Source organism: Anabrus simplex, chromosome 2 (genome assembly GCF_040414725.1).
Source record: "Anabrus simplex isolate iqAnaSimp1 chromosome 2, ASM4041472v1, whole genome shotgun sequence".
NCBI lineage: Eukaryota > Metazoa > Arthropoda > Insecta > Orthoptera > Tettigoniidae > Anabrus > Anabrus simplex.
This window is the reverse complement of record NC_090266.1, coordinates 329,316,702-329,334,373: the sequence shown is the minus strand read 5'-3', so window position 1 is coordinate 329,334,373 and position 17,672 is coordinate 329,316,702. Positions and strand designations below refer to the sequence as shown.

At 39.5% G+C, this 17,672-nt stretch overlaps 1 protein-coding gene across 1 annotated transcript in view; it reads right to left on the bottom strand.

Annotated features, from left to right (window-relative positions):
- Nucleotides 1-17,672, bottom strand: part of LOC136863533 (NACHT and WD repeat domain-containing protein 2) — a 638,416-nt gene that overhangs the window by 181,949 nt on the left and 438,795 nt on the right. The gene's annotated exons all lie outside the window — the stretch shown is intronic.

Below are 17,672 nucleotides of genomic sequence, written 5' to 3'. Positions count from 1 at the left end.
ACTCAGCCAGGAGAGATATTTGTGTGTTCTGGGTTTGGAGAAAGGTACATGCTGTTTAATAGTAGTAAATATTAAATCCTCAAACAGGGAAACAGCAATGTTGACGCCACGCTCAGCTGATAACCAGAACCAAGGGACGGATGACAAGTCCTGATTGACAATTAGCCAGTCTACTTTACTCCATAGAGAAAATGCTTGCCTCGCAGCGGGTGGGAAGTCTTTATGTCGATAAGCAGGTAGGCTGAGGCTGCCGTCGATTGAGTCATGGTCAGCGCTAAGAATTTTTCTGCTACCAGATACACTAACACTAGTTACTGTAGAGAAGAGGAGGTCCAATGTTGCCGGATTTCGGGTGGGTTTTCAGCAGAACTGATATAGATAAAGACCGTTTATGAAATTTGACAAAAAATGAGTTCGCAGGGTCGGTTACTGTTCCAGTGGTTGTAGATTGCTAGGATATGTGTGAATTGAAATCACCGATTAGCACAATATCGTTGGATTTATTCACTGCCAAAACCATTGAATTAATGCAATCTTCTAACGCTGTGATATCACCGGTTGGTGGGCGGCAGAAGCAGTAAACTAACAAGATTTTACTTCTGGAGATCGTAATTTCGACCCAGGTTATCTCACATTCGGTTTCCAGGTCGAGTCTGTGACGAACTTTAAGTTTATTACTAACTGCAATCATTACACCACCCCCACGCTTACCGGTACCTCTGTTTTTACGGAACACTGAAAAGTTAGATGAGAATGGATGTTCACCGTCCGAGACAAAATCAGCTAACAAAGTTTCTGCAAAACACAGGATATAAAACTCGCTAAATTCAGGTCAATCAATCAATCAATCAATCAATCAATCAATCAATCAATCAATCAATCAATCAATCAATCAATCAATCAATCAATCAATCAATCAATCAATCAATCAATCAATCAATCAATCAATCAATCAATCAATCAATCAATCAATCAATCAATCAATCAATACTGATCTGCATTTACGGCAGTCGCCCAGGTGACAGATTCCCTATCTGTTGTTTTCCTAGCCTTTTTCTAAATGATTTCAAAGAAATTGGAAATTTATTGAACATTATAACTTGGTAAGTTATTCCAATCCCGAACTCCCCTCCCTATAAATGAATATTTGCCTCAATTTGTCCTCTTGAATTCAAACTTTTTCTTCAAATTGTGATCTTTCCTACTTTTAAAGACGCCACTCAAACTCATTCGTCAACTAATGTCACTCCACGCCATCTCTCCGCTGACAGCTCGGAACATATCACTTAGTCGAGCAGCTCGTCTTATTTCTCCCAATTCTTCCAAGTCCAAACTTTGCAACATTTTAGTAACGCTACTCTTTTGTCGGAAATCACACAGAACAAATCGGGCAGTTCTTCTATGGATTTTTCCCAGTTCTTGAATAAAGTAATCCCGGTGAGGATCTCATACACTGGAACCATACTCTAGTTGGGGTCTTATCAAAGACTTATATGCCCTCTCCTTTACATCCTTACTACAAACGCTAAGCACCGTCATAACCATGTGCAGAGATCTGTACGCTGTGTATACAATCCCTTTTTTGTGATTATCCCAATGAAGATCTTTCCTTATATTAACATCTAAATACTTACTATGATCCCCAAAAGGATCTTTCAACCCATCGATGCAGTAAATAACGCTGAGAGGACTTTTCCTATTTGTGAATCTCACAACCTGACTTTTAACCCTGCTGCACATTTCACAACATTATCGAGGTCATGTTGCAGTTGCTCACAATCTTGTAACTTACAGTATTTAATACTCTATACAGAATAACATCATTCGTAAAAAGCCTTACCTCTGATTTCATTTCTTCACTCATATCATTTGTATATATAAGCAAACAAAAGGTCCAAAAATATTGCCTTGAGGAATTCCCCTCTTAATTATTACAGGGTCATATAAAGCTTCGCCTACTCTAATTCTCTGCGATCTGTTTTCTAGAAATATAGCAACCCATTCAGTCACTCTTTTTGTCTAGTCCAATTGAACTCATTTTTGCCAGTAGTCTCCCATGATCCACCCTATCAAATGCTTTTGACAGGTCAATCGCGATACAGTCCATTTGACCTCCTGAATCCAAGGTATCTGCTATATCTTGCTGGAATCCTAGAAGTTGAGCTTCAGTGGAATAACCTTTCCTAAAACCGAATTGCCTTCTATCAAACCAGTTATTGATTTCGCAAGCATGTCTAATATAATCAGAAAGAATGCCTTCCCAAAGCTTATATTCAACTCATGTCAAACATACTGGCCTGTAATTTTCATCTCTATCACCCTTTCCTTTATACACAGGGGCTACTATAGCAACTCCCCGTTCATCTGATATAGCTCCATCATCCAAATAATAATCAGATAAGTACTTCAGATATGGTACAATATCCCAACCCATTGTCTTTAGTATATCCCCAGAAATCTTAACTATTCCAGCTGCTTTTCTAGTTTTCAACTTCTGTATCTTATTGTAAATGTCATTGTTATCATATGCAAATTTTAATACTTCTTTATCATTAGTCTCCTCCTCTATCCGGACATTATCCTTGTAACCAACAATCTTTACATACTGCTGACTGAATACTTTTGCCTTTTGAAGATCCTCACATACACCCTTCCCTTGTTTATTAATTATTCCTACAATGTCCTTCTTGGAACCTGTTTCTGCCTTAAAGTACCTATACATACCCCTCCGTTTTTCACTAAAATTTGTATGAGTGCCAGTTATGCTTGCCATGATGTTATCCTTAGCTGCCTTCTTTGCTAGATTCAATTTCCTAGTAAGTTCCTTCAAATTATCCTCACTTCCGCAGCCATTTCTAACTTTATTTCTTTCCAATCTGCACCTCCTTCTTAATCTCTTTATTTCTCTATTATAATAAGGTGGGCATTTACCATTCCTTACCACCTTTAAAGGCACAAACCTGTTTTCACATTCCTCAACAATTGCTTTAAACCCATCCTTAGAGTCTGTTTACATTTTTATTTACTGTTCTCCACCTAACTTTTTAAAAACTCCCTCATGCCTGCTTCATCAGCAATATGGTATTGCCTAATAGTCCTACTTTTAAGACTTTCCTTTCTATCAAATTTATTTTTAACTACGACAAAAGCAGCTTCATGATCATTAATACCAGCTATTACTTCGATCTCTCTATAGAGCTCCTCTGGTTTTACCAGAAATACCTCCAGGATATTTTTTTCCTCTAAATGGTTCCATCACTTTCTGAATCAGCTGTCTTTCCCATATTAGCTCATGCTTCCTGTCGTTTGCATTTCCTCCCCAATTGATATTTGGTAAATTCAAAACTCCCTCTACAATCACATTCCGTTTCATGTCATTTCCCACATAGCTGATTATCTTATCAAATATTTCTGAATCCGTGTCAGCGCTACCCGTTCCTGGTCTGTACGATCCAAACACATCAAGTTGCCTATTATCATTAGAAATGAGCCTTACAGATAGAATTTCATGTTTGTCACCATTAACTTTTTCGTAGCTTACAAATTCTTCTTTCACCTGAATGAATTTTCCCCCTCCTAGCATTCCTATCCTATCTCTACGATTCACACTCCAGTTCCGTGTGAAAATATCTGCATCCATTATTATCATATCTCAGCCATGATTCAACTCCTGTTGCAATATTTGGTACGTAGCCTATATATCTATTAAATTAATTCTGTTCCTTTCTTTACAATACTTCTACAGTTCAACACTAACATTTTTATGTCATCCCTACTTGACTTCCAAATCTCTGTACACTTATCACCGCTCCCTAGACAACCCCTTTTCCCTGAATGTACCTCCCTAATACCCTCCTAAATACATTTCCTAACTTATACGCACCACAACGGTTTAAGTGAAGGCCAGGTTCACTGAGTATACAGTCAGTTAATTTGTTTTTCAGACTCTGGGTAATCTGATAATAAACATTAAGCGGTCCTGGATTTAAATGAACGTCGCCAGAAAGAAGAATTAAGAAAACGAACACAGCACGTGAGGAAGCATGGCAACCTTTCGTCCTTTCACTGGAAGAGACACGGACATGATGAAGCACAGGGAGATCAGAGACGGACAAAGCGGAGAAAGTATAATGCCGTTGAGCGAAGCACCATTGTAGTATTGAAACACACGGCACTTCACTTGCTTCAGGGATGCTTGTAGATACGAAAGCACAGTACGACGCACTTCTATACACAAGAAAGACTAGGAAAAGAAAGTAATATTTCGGAGGTACAAAAACACGACTGTTGCCAGTTGCCGCCATAGTCAAAGAACTCATACAGTGTTTGAAAACTGAAACTGAAAACTCAGCCTGCATGCACATGGGAATACAATTAAACGTAGGGAAAGATAAAAATTAAAATGCAAAAGAACATTGAAGAAAAGAAGAAATAAGAAGTGTAAAGGGACTGTTAAAATAATGATGTGTCTTTGCATTCTCTCCTATCTTCAAAAGTTGGAGTAAATTAAAACTCAAAATATAACAAAGCTATTAGCTGAAATTTATTGAGAAAGCTATCTCCTAGCTAATTTTAAACATGCTCAAATTATAGAAATATCTCCAAAATCTATAATCAATAATTAGGTAAACTTCACAACAAAGGATATGAATTAGTCACAGCGGTGCCAGCGCAGCTTACAACGCAGAGAGTTCTTGTATAATGTAACCACACTAGCAACTCTCTGAAATAATGTTACAGCACGTAATAGGCTAACGAGGACAGATTTTGCTTATAAACAACAGTCCAAAACCTGGATAAATTGTGAAGAGAATCGCTGTGTTTTTTCAAAAATAAATGTATATAAGTAAAAGTAATGGACTTGTCTAATCTATTAAACAGTCACTAACTACACGGACATTAAATATAGAGACGTCAAAACACCTTTTCAGATATTTCTGTCCCCCACCCCACTCGCACCCACTGACCCTACCTATTCCTTCTTCTTGGACCTATGTGACTGCTTATTTATTTGATCACTCGTTTAACTTATTTTGTTGCAACACTCATTTGTCAAGTGTGAAAATGAGAAAACACAGGAAACCATATTCAGGGTTGCTGTCAGAGGGATTCGAACCCATTATGTCTCAAATGCTACGTAACCAAACCTCGTAGCCAACTCGCTCAGTGACAAATTATAGAACTTCCAACAAAAGAACGCCTATGAACAGCTATTTTTGTTATGGGAAAGTTGACATGTTTTCATAAGTGCTGACGCATGGTAACCATAAATACATCGGTAAAGACTCCACAACTATATAGGCAAATTTCACAAACTCTAAGTACACGAGGCTGTTGACCATGTTGTTCTAAGCCACTTATATAAAGTAACCATATCAACAACCCCCTTAAATCCTGCAACGGCCTGAAATAGGCTTACAAAGACAGATTTAGTTAATAATAATAATGTTATTTGCTTTACGTCCCACTAACTACTTTTACAGTTTTCGGAGACGCCGAGTTGCCGGAATTTAGTCCCGCAGGGGTTCTTTTACGTGCCAGTAAATCTACCGACACGAGGCTGACGTATTTGAGCACCTCCAAATACCACCGGACTGAGCCAGGATCGAACCTGCCAAGTTGGAGTCAGAAAGCCGGCGCCTCAACCGTCTGAGCCACTCAGCCCGGCGACAGATTTAGTTTATAAACAACAAAGTATGAGATAATAATAATAATAATAATAGTAATAATAATAATAATAATAATGTTATTGGCTTTATGTCTCATTCGCTACTTTCAGAGATGCTGAAACACCGAAATTTTGTCCTGCAAGAGTTGTTTTACATGACGGTAAATCTACTGACAAGAGACTGGTGTATTTGAGCAAATTCAAACACCGCCAGACTGAATTGGGATCGAACCTGCTATATTGAGCCCATGACCTTAGTGCCCTAAGGATTTTAAATCTTAAAGTTACCACACGAGGCCCCATGTCAGTTGTCATGAGAAGCTCAAATATATTTTTATATCGCAGAGGCGACACGAGGCGAGAAGGTGGCTATGTGTTTCTCACGCTATGAGATGTGACGTCATCCGCACGTGTCGAAGGTGGATGGATGCAGAAGAAAGTTAAAGTTGAATAAGTATATTTAAATGAAAGAATTAGCAGTGAACGCAGTATAATGAGGGTCCTGTATTTATCTATAAGACAATTGGTCTTTAGTAAGACAGATTTGAGAGTGCTAGGCCATTTCCGTGGATATTTTATGAAAGATGCGCGTGTCTATTTTATCCACGCCGAGTCGTCAGAAAATAGTGCCTATCAAATGAGGTCATTTAACCAGTTAATTTGGTAAGGAATACTTTTAAATGTTCATGAACACTGTCGCTAGCAAGTTAGCAAGTACTTGGTTACAGAAAAAACTCTTTTAAATACCTTTCCACTAAGTCTGAAAAATCATGCAAATTTTCTTGGCGACAAGGAAAAATGCCTGAGAGAGGGGATAGAATCTATAAAATAAGAGGGGACGCCATCTCTAAACCCCTGCATTTGTATAATTGAAGCTCGAGAGAGAGGGTTGAACTGTTCAGTAAATCGATCGTCAAGAAGTAGACTAAGTCCAGCAAATATAGATTTTGGCCGAGGTGGCTGGGGTCTTGACTCCATGTGGAGATATTTGTTCAGTGCAAAAGTAATCTGATGAAAGACGGTCAAGATACCGAAGTAGTATTTGTGAAGTTGTAAATATGGTGTTTTAAAGAAAGTAATTCGTGTGCGGGTAACAAATGCAATCAGTCGAGTGCGATCAGCGAAGACGCCAAGCGAAGGGTATTTCCTTTTTGTATGGTTTATTTTCCAGGAAAAACATGAATAAAACCAAATGTGAAACCAGAAATATAAAACTGGCTAAATAAAAATCTCAGGGTTGCTGGTTAGCCCAAAATGGAAGCTGACGTGCAGTTAAGGTCGGTGGAATGCCAACTCAACGCCTTTTGTATCTGTTTTATGATATCACACTTATATGTATTTGTAGTGGGTATTTTTGACACAGTTGGTCACCCACATGTTTCGTGAATGTCAGAAATATGACGAAAGGTCATTTGTTTTATTTTCTGCTTGGATACATTTTTAAAGTATTACGAATGCCATGTAACATGTTGTAAAAAGTAATTAATGAGTGTTACGAAGTGATATCACGTCCAAAGTAGATCGTCGTTTTCCATGAATTTATTGCCTATGTTTTAGTGATGTCAAGTTAGGATGTTTTATTTGACGTAAAAATGTTCTATTTCATAAAATGGAATTGGTGCAAGATATCCGTTGTTACCCAATTTCAATCGGGTGTGAGCGCGCTGTCGTGTTGAGTAATGAAGATCGGTGATTATTTGTCACGAAGGGGGATGCTATTCTATGTCCGTTTAAACTGTGTTTTGGGCCGATGACCTGCGATGTTAGGCTCCTTAAAACAACAAGCATCAAACTGTTTGATTGACAAATAAATAACAGTAAAGTTTGTCAGTCATTTTTGTGAAAATCCAATTTTTAAAATACGATGACATTTTAATGAGAAGTTGTTCATTATTAAAGTATTGTGCGTAATTTATGCGTCGTGGATTCTAAGGATGTTTATTCCATTCTTTTTGTCAGTGAGAGTCGTCGAGTTGAAAGCAAGAGGTTAGATTTGTCGTGCGAGTTGAGATAGGATTTGCGAATCAGGTGATTGGAAGCCTGTAATGATGCCGGGATGTTATGTGAGCCCGAGGAGGATTTTTGTGTAATGTTGGGATGGAAAGGTGTGAGAGAATCCACGCGAGTGTTAATTTACTACATGTACAATTATTGAATGACATTTTAAAAGTACATTTATGGGCATATCTGTTTGGTCAGGAATATCGTATTTTGATTCTGTTTGCGAAGTCGAAGATTTCATTCTTGTAGGCCAGTTAAGCGTGAACATGCAGTAGGACAGGTGTTTTATTTCCAAGCTGAGAGCGAGGCTTGTAAGGGTCCGATACCACCAGCTGATCAGGAGTTCGCCGCTCGAAGACAACGGGAGTGTGCTGCTTGTTACGTGTTGAAAATGAGATTGCATTCTTTAGAACGGAGATCATTAATGTGCGCGAACTAGTTGAATTTTCATCTGGGAGTAACGTGTTGGTTATTAGATACTATTATTTTGCTTAATCGAGATCGTAATGTATATTTGAAACCACGAGGTTAGAGTATAATGAGCGAAGTTAGCCAATTCCAGGGCTGTTCAAAACATAGAGTGATGGTAGTGATGATTAATATATTGTGAGGGTGCACAAAGCTTTGTGGAAATGTCATGGTGGGACATGACATAGAAATTGGCTTACATTTTACGGCGAGTTACTTAAAGAGATTTGTTTTGTACTAAATTATTAGGGTTATCCAAGTATTAATAATGGCCAGTATTAGATTAGATTGAAAGTGTGATGTCATGAAACAAGATATAATACTGGAAATAAATTATGTAAATTTTCTTCCAGCTGCACGATTCTAAACGACGATAAACTATTATAAACAATTGAATGGGCGCTCGCAAAAACGGGCTAACCAACATTTTGTCAGAACAGAGATAAATCAACTTTTGCAAATGTCAAAAAACATAAATTATACCATAAAATAATATTTGTTTCATTATTTAATCTCGATGTAGTACCTTTAAATTATCAATACCATATATTGGAACTGTATTAAAAATGAAAAGTGCTTGGAAAATTAGGTATATAAAAATGGAAGAAAACTGACTCCTGCGTTGACCTAGCTATAGTCAATAGTTTACCTTAGATTCGTAACCAAACTTTATTTTATGATCATACAATACAAAAAAGGTGTTTTGTACAGTAAACTAGACATAAAGATGCCGGCTCCCGTGGTGTAGGGGTAGCGTGCCTGCCTCTCGCCCGGAGGCCCCGGGTTCGATTTCCGGCCAGGTCAGGGATTTTCTCTCGACCTGAGGGCTGATTCGAGGTCCACCAGCCTACGTGATTAGAATTGAGGAGCTATCTGACGGTGAGATAGCGGCCCCGGTCTCGAAAACCCAGAATAACGGTCGAGAGAATGCGGCCTGCTGACCAAACGACCCCTCGTAATCTGCAGGCCTTCGGGCTGAGTAGCGGTCGCTGGGCAGGCCAGAGCCCTTCCAAGGGCATAAGTGCCGTGGGTTTTTTAGACATAAATATGCTTCAGACTTATTTTGAAAAATGACAGAACTTTCCCTCATATGGGTCATATTCTAATGCATTGGAAAATGATTCCTTAGTCACCTCTTGGCCATTGCCAGCTGTCAGTTCTCTGTAATACTGGTGATATATTGCAAGGATATATTCAAGTAGCTCAAGCAAGTCCTTAAGCTTTGCTGGCTTTATTGGCCTTGTAACACTGTACTTTGGTGACAGCTGAACACTAGCAAGTGATGGCCGACCACCATTACTGTTTCTTTTGTGAAGCTCAACACAATCATATTCCTCAACAATACCATATAAATATTTTAAAAATACTTAAATGGTACATCTTTCATAAATAGTATGCCTGAAACTTTACTACTTAGTACTCTTGGCTTATTTACAGATACCATTCTCTTGGTTAATTTTTCTAGCAAAGGTTGAGTGCTCACAAACTTATCACTTGTAATTTTTACTACTTGAAATAGCTTTCTTACTTCAGCTCCTTTTACTAATCCTTCCATTCATCTGGCACAAAAATACAAGAAACACCCACAGCCTCTAGTATACATGGGGATAAGGTTTGCTAACCTACATATACAGCAACACCATCTTTACGGCCTCCTCCGTAAACGTCTGTTAGCCCGATTTTGCAATAACAAAATTGGCCTAAATAAAATGGCATAAAATTCAAAGCGTTGTATCTCATCACAGAGGATTGCCTCATGTTAGCCCATCTCACATAAGATACTTTGAACCTTCCGCAATTGATGGCAGCACATAACTCATTTTTTTCCAAATTTGTTGGTTAGCCCGTTTTTGCAAGCATCCATTCAATTATAAAATGTAACTACGTCAACATTTGAGTAGGGACTTGTTAAAGAAACCATTCGTCCGCGGAGATAGACTTTATTGTCAATTAAGATGCATTAAATCATTTAAATTTATTAAATTATTAAATTAAGTGGAAACCGTATTTGTGAAATAACTTAAAACTAAGTGAATAACTTGAAGATGCATTCTGGAAATCTTAGTTTATTTCCTGGGAAAGTTCAAAGATTAACGTAACGTTTAAGGGGCATATCCGAAGGTAATGGATTTTACTGACACAAAGTATTGTGAGCGTTGTTGTTATTGTTGTGTTGTTTGACTTTGATTGAATGAGCATTAAATGTGCTGGGATTAGTAAAGTGGAAACTTTGGTCATCAACCGATGTAAAAAAATTGTGTTTAGCCTTCAGCTTAGAAAAATTGAATGATCATGGTCATCAACCTCAGTGACTCAGATTAATGTCATATGCTTTTATCCTTGCGGTCATCATCCACAATGACTTTAAAGTAACAGATGTATATAGGTCAGTCCACGACATAATCGCAGGTCACATCGGTTCAATTAAGGGCCCATGCCGTACAACCACTGTGTGGCACACACCGATTGGACCGCCTTAATTATACCCAGACTCCAGAGATCGTTTTACGAGGGCTGGACCCTGAAGAATCATTATGATGGTCCATGCAGTCCCACATGGGAGCCGAATTTAAGGTTTCCAGACTTTCTTTTATTCATTCATCATATGTGACAATGGTTTCTAGTAAGGATGCCCATTAGGCAGTTAAGTCAAAGGATCAAACCAGTATTCTGCTCCTCTGTGTTGTAAATTATAGTGGCGTCGAGTGGACAAGATTAAGTCCAAATTATATTGAATTTTAATATTTGTCATTGTGATTTCATTAATAAATACAAATATTTCTTGAATAGACCTTTCGATTGAGTAGATAGATAAGGATTACCTCAGCAAGTAACGAAGAACCCGTAAAGACCCAAGAGACAGATCTCATGAAATTTGCTGATAGGTAAGGAAGGTAGGTATCCTTCATTATGGCCCAAGGGTTCAATGTGAACTCAGAAATCCAGCGTTTTACCATCCGAGACATTAATCCCGGCACTATGAGATACTTTTGGGACGATGCGTTTGAGATTTTTACACCTTTGAGATCTGAAGATATCAGAAGATGATGTTGACTTTATGTATTTTGATCGTGTTTTATAAGCTGTACCGTGAAGAGATTGGGGTAGATGCTCCACCTAATCAACACTTCAATATACAGTTAGAAATATTTATTTCTTATTGTTACACCAGCTTCAATGCACGTGATACCATCTTCAGTAACAGACGTAAGAAAAATATTAAGAATAAATTATCAGAGAAGAAAAACCTTTAAACGACGTAGATATACAAAAAACATTAAACAGTCCCATGTAACCAAAAAGTTGCTAAAAACGTAGTCTAACTAAACACAATTAAATCAGTACAAGAATATTAAAGGTATAAATTGTGTGTGTTATGTAGTGGAACTATAGAAAAAATAGACTTGTTTATAGTTCCGTTTTTATGAGTTTCGACTTAACAGCTAGCCGGAAGTCAGACGGTGGTGCCAAATTGCTACGAATACAAACAGCTGATTGACGATACACAACACGAACAGAAGTGTAAATACTGGAATATAAGTCCGTAATCAGTTATTCTTTGTAGCAACATACATGATTCACACAAGATGAACAATAATACACAACACATTTAGGATAAGGCTACATGATAAAAATATGTTAATGCTCGAACAGATCAAACGTGAGAAAAATTAAATATCTACTCACCATGTAGAAGATCTCGCGTTGATGTTAGATTCAGTTTCCCGTAACGAAGGAAATAATCCTACAAAGCGAATATACCACTCATTTCTGAGTCACTATCGGAATTGTCATCGTCTGTTGAGGTTTCACTCTCGCTTGACCCTAAAGAGATAATAAATTCTTCAACATAATCTTCCGTGAGACTTTCTTTCTCCCAAGCTTTAATCATCTCGGATTTCGTGTATCTCACAACGTTGCTCCAGCCCTCTGCACTTATACGGCTTACGGCTTCGAAATTAAGTCTTTCAACTTCCGAAACTGTGAAGAGTCAGTTATTCTCAGCTACATAATCCTTCATTTGGGCCCAAATCAGTTCTATGGCGTTAAAATGGCAAAGGCATAGTGGAAGGTGAACTACTTTATGCCCCTTCCTTCTGGCTATTTCATCCACCACATAAACTGGACACTGGGGCTTGTTTTGTTTCAAGAGATGCGTAAGATCCCCCTTCCCCATGTCATCACGAACCGAAATATTGTGCTTCTTCAACCACTTAATCAACTCATTCTTTCGAGCCGCCATTGTTGGTGCTTTGTCAATAATGACTCCCTAACATTAAAAACAATTTCCGGGCCTGGCTCCTTAGTGGAGTACCAAGTCCGAAGGGCTTTTTTCTCTTGGGAGCTTCATACTTAGACGTAGGCGTCAACATGACAGAATATCAAATTCACACACGGGCCTAAAATTAACCTACTATATGACTACCGAAAGCAATATTAGACTAAGCTACTATATAAACTAGATCACCTGTTACACACTATTCACTACAATGTAACGCGCTATACTATTACAAATACTAAACAATTCATTTATAAACTCTACACTACGAAATATAAACGAACAACAACCTAGCACAAAGACACACAAAGATCGCGAAAAGAACTGAGCACAATACAACACACAGCTGATAGCAAGTGGTTACAGTAAACAACAGATCGACAACACCGCTAACCAGATCTGGAGTCTAACGCGCTCTATCGGAGCGATCTGCTGCCTATGATTGGCTGTTGATTAATTCACTTACCCTCCGTTAAAAGACAGCGCTCAAACGTCAAGTCGAAACTCATAACAACTGAACTATAATAAAGTTCACGAATCCCGCGTTGTGGAAGGTCTTGAGGTAACACTTAAAATAAATGTATAACACATTAAAAGTGCGAAATGTTATTGTTGACTTAAAGTCTGAAGTGGTAAACAACGAATTAAAAGAATGGCATAGTCGCACTCACTGAAGATTAAAATCGAATGGAAGCAAGATATTGCTAAACATTGTAGACAAACTATATGGAATACTTCCCCGTAGTAAAACGTGACCCGAGTGGGTCTTTAGTATGATAGCATATATAACAAGCAAAGTAGCTGAGTAAAGTTGCGGAGAATCATCGTGCCCAATTATATTGTTGACGTATTATATTGAGGAGTGCCAGCCCCAGAAATCCGAATAAAAGGACCGCTGGAATCTAAAAATACAGATAAAAAGAGGAAATAGAGAATTTAATATGCATAAAATAATTAACAAATATAAAGAAACAAACTTACTTCTTTGCTCGTGCGCTGCGTCTGACGGTGTTGTTAGCTATGCTTTGGCTGAATGCCACAGATGGTTGCTCACTGCTGTGTGGAGTGACAAGTGGGTGATCTTGTGACACGAGGAGGGAAACAGGAAGAGATAAGAAGGCCCAAGTCTTGTTGACTTCTGTTATTTTGATTTTTGTATCTGGCGTTGAAAGTTCTTGAATAAATAGGAGAATGGAATTAATGAGGATGTTAATTTTCAGTAACTTCACTCAAATTCCTAGAGGGGTTTGAATCTTGATCTAAGTGTTTCAAAATCTCTTCTGTTTTATTGAATAAGGAACCCTTTTGCATAGTCTTAATAATTTGTAGGTCATGGTCTATATTTGTAAAACTGTGTTGGCATTCTTTCATATGCTCAACAACTTTCCATATTAAATAATTATGCCATCATACCGTACTAAAGACCTACTCTGGTAACGTTTTACTACGAGGGAGTATTCAATATACACTGACTGACAGAGCAAATGCAACACCAAGAAGGAGTGGTTCGAAAGGGATGAAAGTTGGGGAAAAAACAGAGACGGCACGGACGAATAATTGATGTTTATTTCAAACCGATATGCAGGTTACACAATGCGCACGGCATCGACTCAGTAGGATGTAGGACCACCGCGAGCGGCGATGCACGCAGAAAGACGTCGAGGTACAGAGTCAATAAGAGTGCGGATGGTGTCCTGAGGGATGGTTCTCCATTCTCTGTCAACCATTTGCCACAGTTGGTCGTCCGTACGAGGCTAGGGCAGAATTTGCAAACGGCGTCCAATGAGATCCCACACGTGTTCGATTGGTGAGAGATCCGGAGAGTACGCTGGCCACGGAAGCATCTGTACACCTCGTAGAGCCTGTTGGGAGATGCGAGCAGTGTGTGGGCGGGCATTATCCTGCTGAAACAGAGCATTGGGCAGCCCCTGAAGGTACGGGAGTGCCACCGGCCGCAGCACATGCTGCACGTAGCGGTGGGCATTTAACGTGCCTTGAATACGCACTAGAGGTGACGTGGAATCATACGCAATGGCGCCCCAAACCATGATGCCGCGTTGTTTAGCGGTAGGGCGCTCCACAGTTACTGCCGGATTTGACCTTTCTCCACGCCGACGCCACACTCGTCTGCGGTGACTATCACTGACAGAACAGAAGCGTGACTCATCGGAGAACACGACGTTCCGCCATTCCCTCATCCAAGTCGCTCTAGCCCGGCACCATGCCAGGCGTGCACGTCTATGCTGTGGAGTCAATGATAGTCTTCTGAGCGGACGCCGGGAGTGCAGGCCTCCTTCAACCAATCGACGGGAAATTGTTCTGGTCGATATTGGAACAGCCAGGGTGTCTTGCACATGCTGAAGAATGGCGGTTGACGTGGCGTGCGGGGCTGCCACCGCTTGGCGGCGGATGCGCCGATCCTCGCGTGCTGACGTCACTCGGGCTGCGCCTGGACCCCTCGCACGTGCCACATGTCCCTGCGCCAACCATCTTCGCCACAGGCGCTGCACCGTGGACACATCCCTATGGGTATCGGCTGCGATTTGACGAAACGACCAACCTGCCCTTCTCAGCCCGATCACCATACCCCTCGTAAAGTCGTCTGTCTGCTGGAAATGCCTCCGTTGACGGCGGCCTGGCATTCTTAGCTATACACGTGTCCTGTGGCACACGACAACACGTTCTATAATGACTGTCGGCTGAGAAATCACGGTACGAAGTGGGCCATTCGCCAACGCCTTGTCCCATTTATCGTTCGCTACGTGCGCAGCACAGCGGCGCATTTCACATCATGAGCATACCTCAGTGACGTCAGTCTACCCTGCAATTGGCATAACGTTCTGACCACTCCTTCTTGGTGTTGCATTTGCTCTGTCAGTCAGTGTAGTTTATCTACAATTGCTAGCAATATCTTGCTCCCATTCTATTTTAATCTTCAGTGAGTGCAACAATATCATTTTTTCAATTCGCTGCATACCACTTCGGACATTAAGTCAACAATAATGTTTAGCATTTTGAATGTGTTGTACACTTATTTTATGTGTTGCCTCGAGATATTCCACAATGCGGCATTCGTGAACTTTCTTAAACAAGTATATTAGAACTCTCTAGTTCCACTACATAACACTCACAAGTTGTACCTCTAATGTACTAGTACTGATTTTAATTATGTTTCGTTAGATTACGTTTTTATCAGCTTTTGGGATACTTGGGACTGTTTAATGCTTTTTGTATATTTAGGGCGTTTGAAGGTTCTTTTCATGTGCTAATTTATTCCTAAATATTTTCTCACGTCTGTTACTGAAGATGTACCGAAACTGGTCTAACTATATGAAATATATATTTCCACCTGTATATTGAAGTATTGATTAGGTTAAGCATCTACCCGAATTTCTTTAAGGTATTGTCTATATTAGCATGGACTCAAAATCATTAGTTATGATTGTATAGGCTACTCAGTTAGTATGAAATCAAATCTCGATAACTCGGACTAAACTGGGCGGAGATCTGTCCGAGTTATGAAAAGTCATTGTTACTGAAAGGAAAGATGTTGTGCCTAAAAATGAAAAACTAACATTGTTCATTACCTATACAGTAGTAATATTACAGTGAATTGTAATGAAACTAGGTTATCAATATATACCAGGTACTGTAAATCATGAATAAAAAATAAATATAGTGAAACTGTAAATGATACAGCGCAGTTCTACCTTTCTGCACTAAGTACATTTTAATGAGAGTCTCATTCAGTAAGCCTACTATAGCAGCATGATGGTGACTGGTCTGCCACCATGTTGATAGATTTGAAAAATCTGTCGAGCCTTTTTCGTGTATTTTGCCTGCGAACAATTATCTCGCGTGCAGTTCTGAAGTGTCTACAGAATGGCTAGGGTTCGAAGCTGAGTCTATAACACCAATAAGTACAACCACAGCTTCACGAACACTTGACACTTTCAGCTTGCACAAGGCTTGTTCTTCTTCCTCCTCGTCCATAATCTCGTTCTTGACGGCAGGAGACAGGATATCACGAGCAATCTCTTGTTCTGTCTGGATCTCCATCTTCTCTATCTAACCACTGGTGATTGCCTTTTTAGAGTGGGCCCTGTTTCATCGACCGCTAACAGTGACTGAAATTATACTCTACGTCTGTGTCAAAGTAGTTTATTCCAGCAGTTGGCAAGTGTAGAAATTTTTACTTCATTCCAAGTAGAAGCTCAGTTAAAATTGTTGACTTGTTGTAGGTGTGAATGTTCTGCAATATTATTTGCCTTCGCGTGTCTTCTTCTTTGTCCTGAGGTTCCTTCAGTACCGCCATCACTTCATCGTGCAAGTACAATCTTTTGTACGCCAAAATAATACGTTGGTCCATTGTTTGGATAAGGAAGGTGGTATTGGAAGACAATGCCAGGCACTTAATTTCTCCATCACTGCTACACATCTTTGCAGTTGGATGTTTTACAGTATTGGCTCCAAGAAAAATGGCCTTGATGCCATTAGGGGTAATCTTTTGATCCCCAATTTGGAATCGTTGCACTTCAGAAAAAACTGTATTTGAAACCAGTCCATTATGATTTCTTGGGTGAACCATGCACTTTCGGAATTTGTATAATGTACAGGTAAAGAGCTGTACCAATGATGTTCATATGCACGTTAGGCTGGCGAGATTTGCCAACTACTGATTTAAGGCGATGACTTCCATCTGCATTTGCGCACAAAAAGGCAGAAAGTTAAGCTTTGCTAAGCTTTCGACCAGGTACAGCGTCCTCATGCTTATGAGTTCGCGTGCTTCCCGTGTTTTCAGGTAGCGAACACTAAAACTGGCTAGTCTCTTCGGCATTGTATAGCTGAGCGAGTGTTAATCCTTCTTCATTCTTTAGTGTCTCAAGTCGTGTTCTAAATAGCTGAACACTAGCTTTAAGGCACTTAGCACTTCATCAAACACTCTCTTGTTTACAATACCATGCCGGTTACGGAAACGATAGAGCTAGCCATCGCTAGCTTGAACTTTATATTTCATATGCTTAGCAAGTCTCTCAGCTGCCGCTTGAAGTTCCACACCATTGAACTGCAACACCGCTTGACAGCTGCTGCACTTACCATTTACGTACAGAATTTTCCAGATTTGTGTCACCAGGCAACTTCAGTCATTTTCTATTGGAAACTGTTGTTTCAACATTACATTTCACGGCAAATGTCTTTAGTTTTTCCTTGTTCTTTCTTTATGTCCGAAACTGTTTTGCAATGCCTAATTATTTA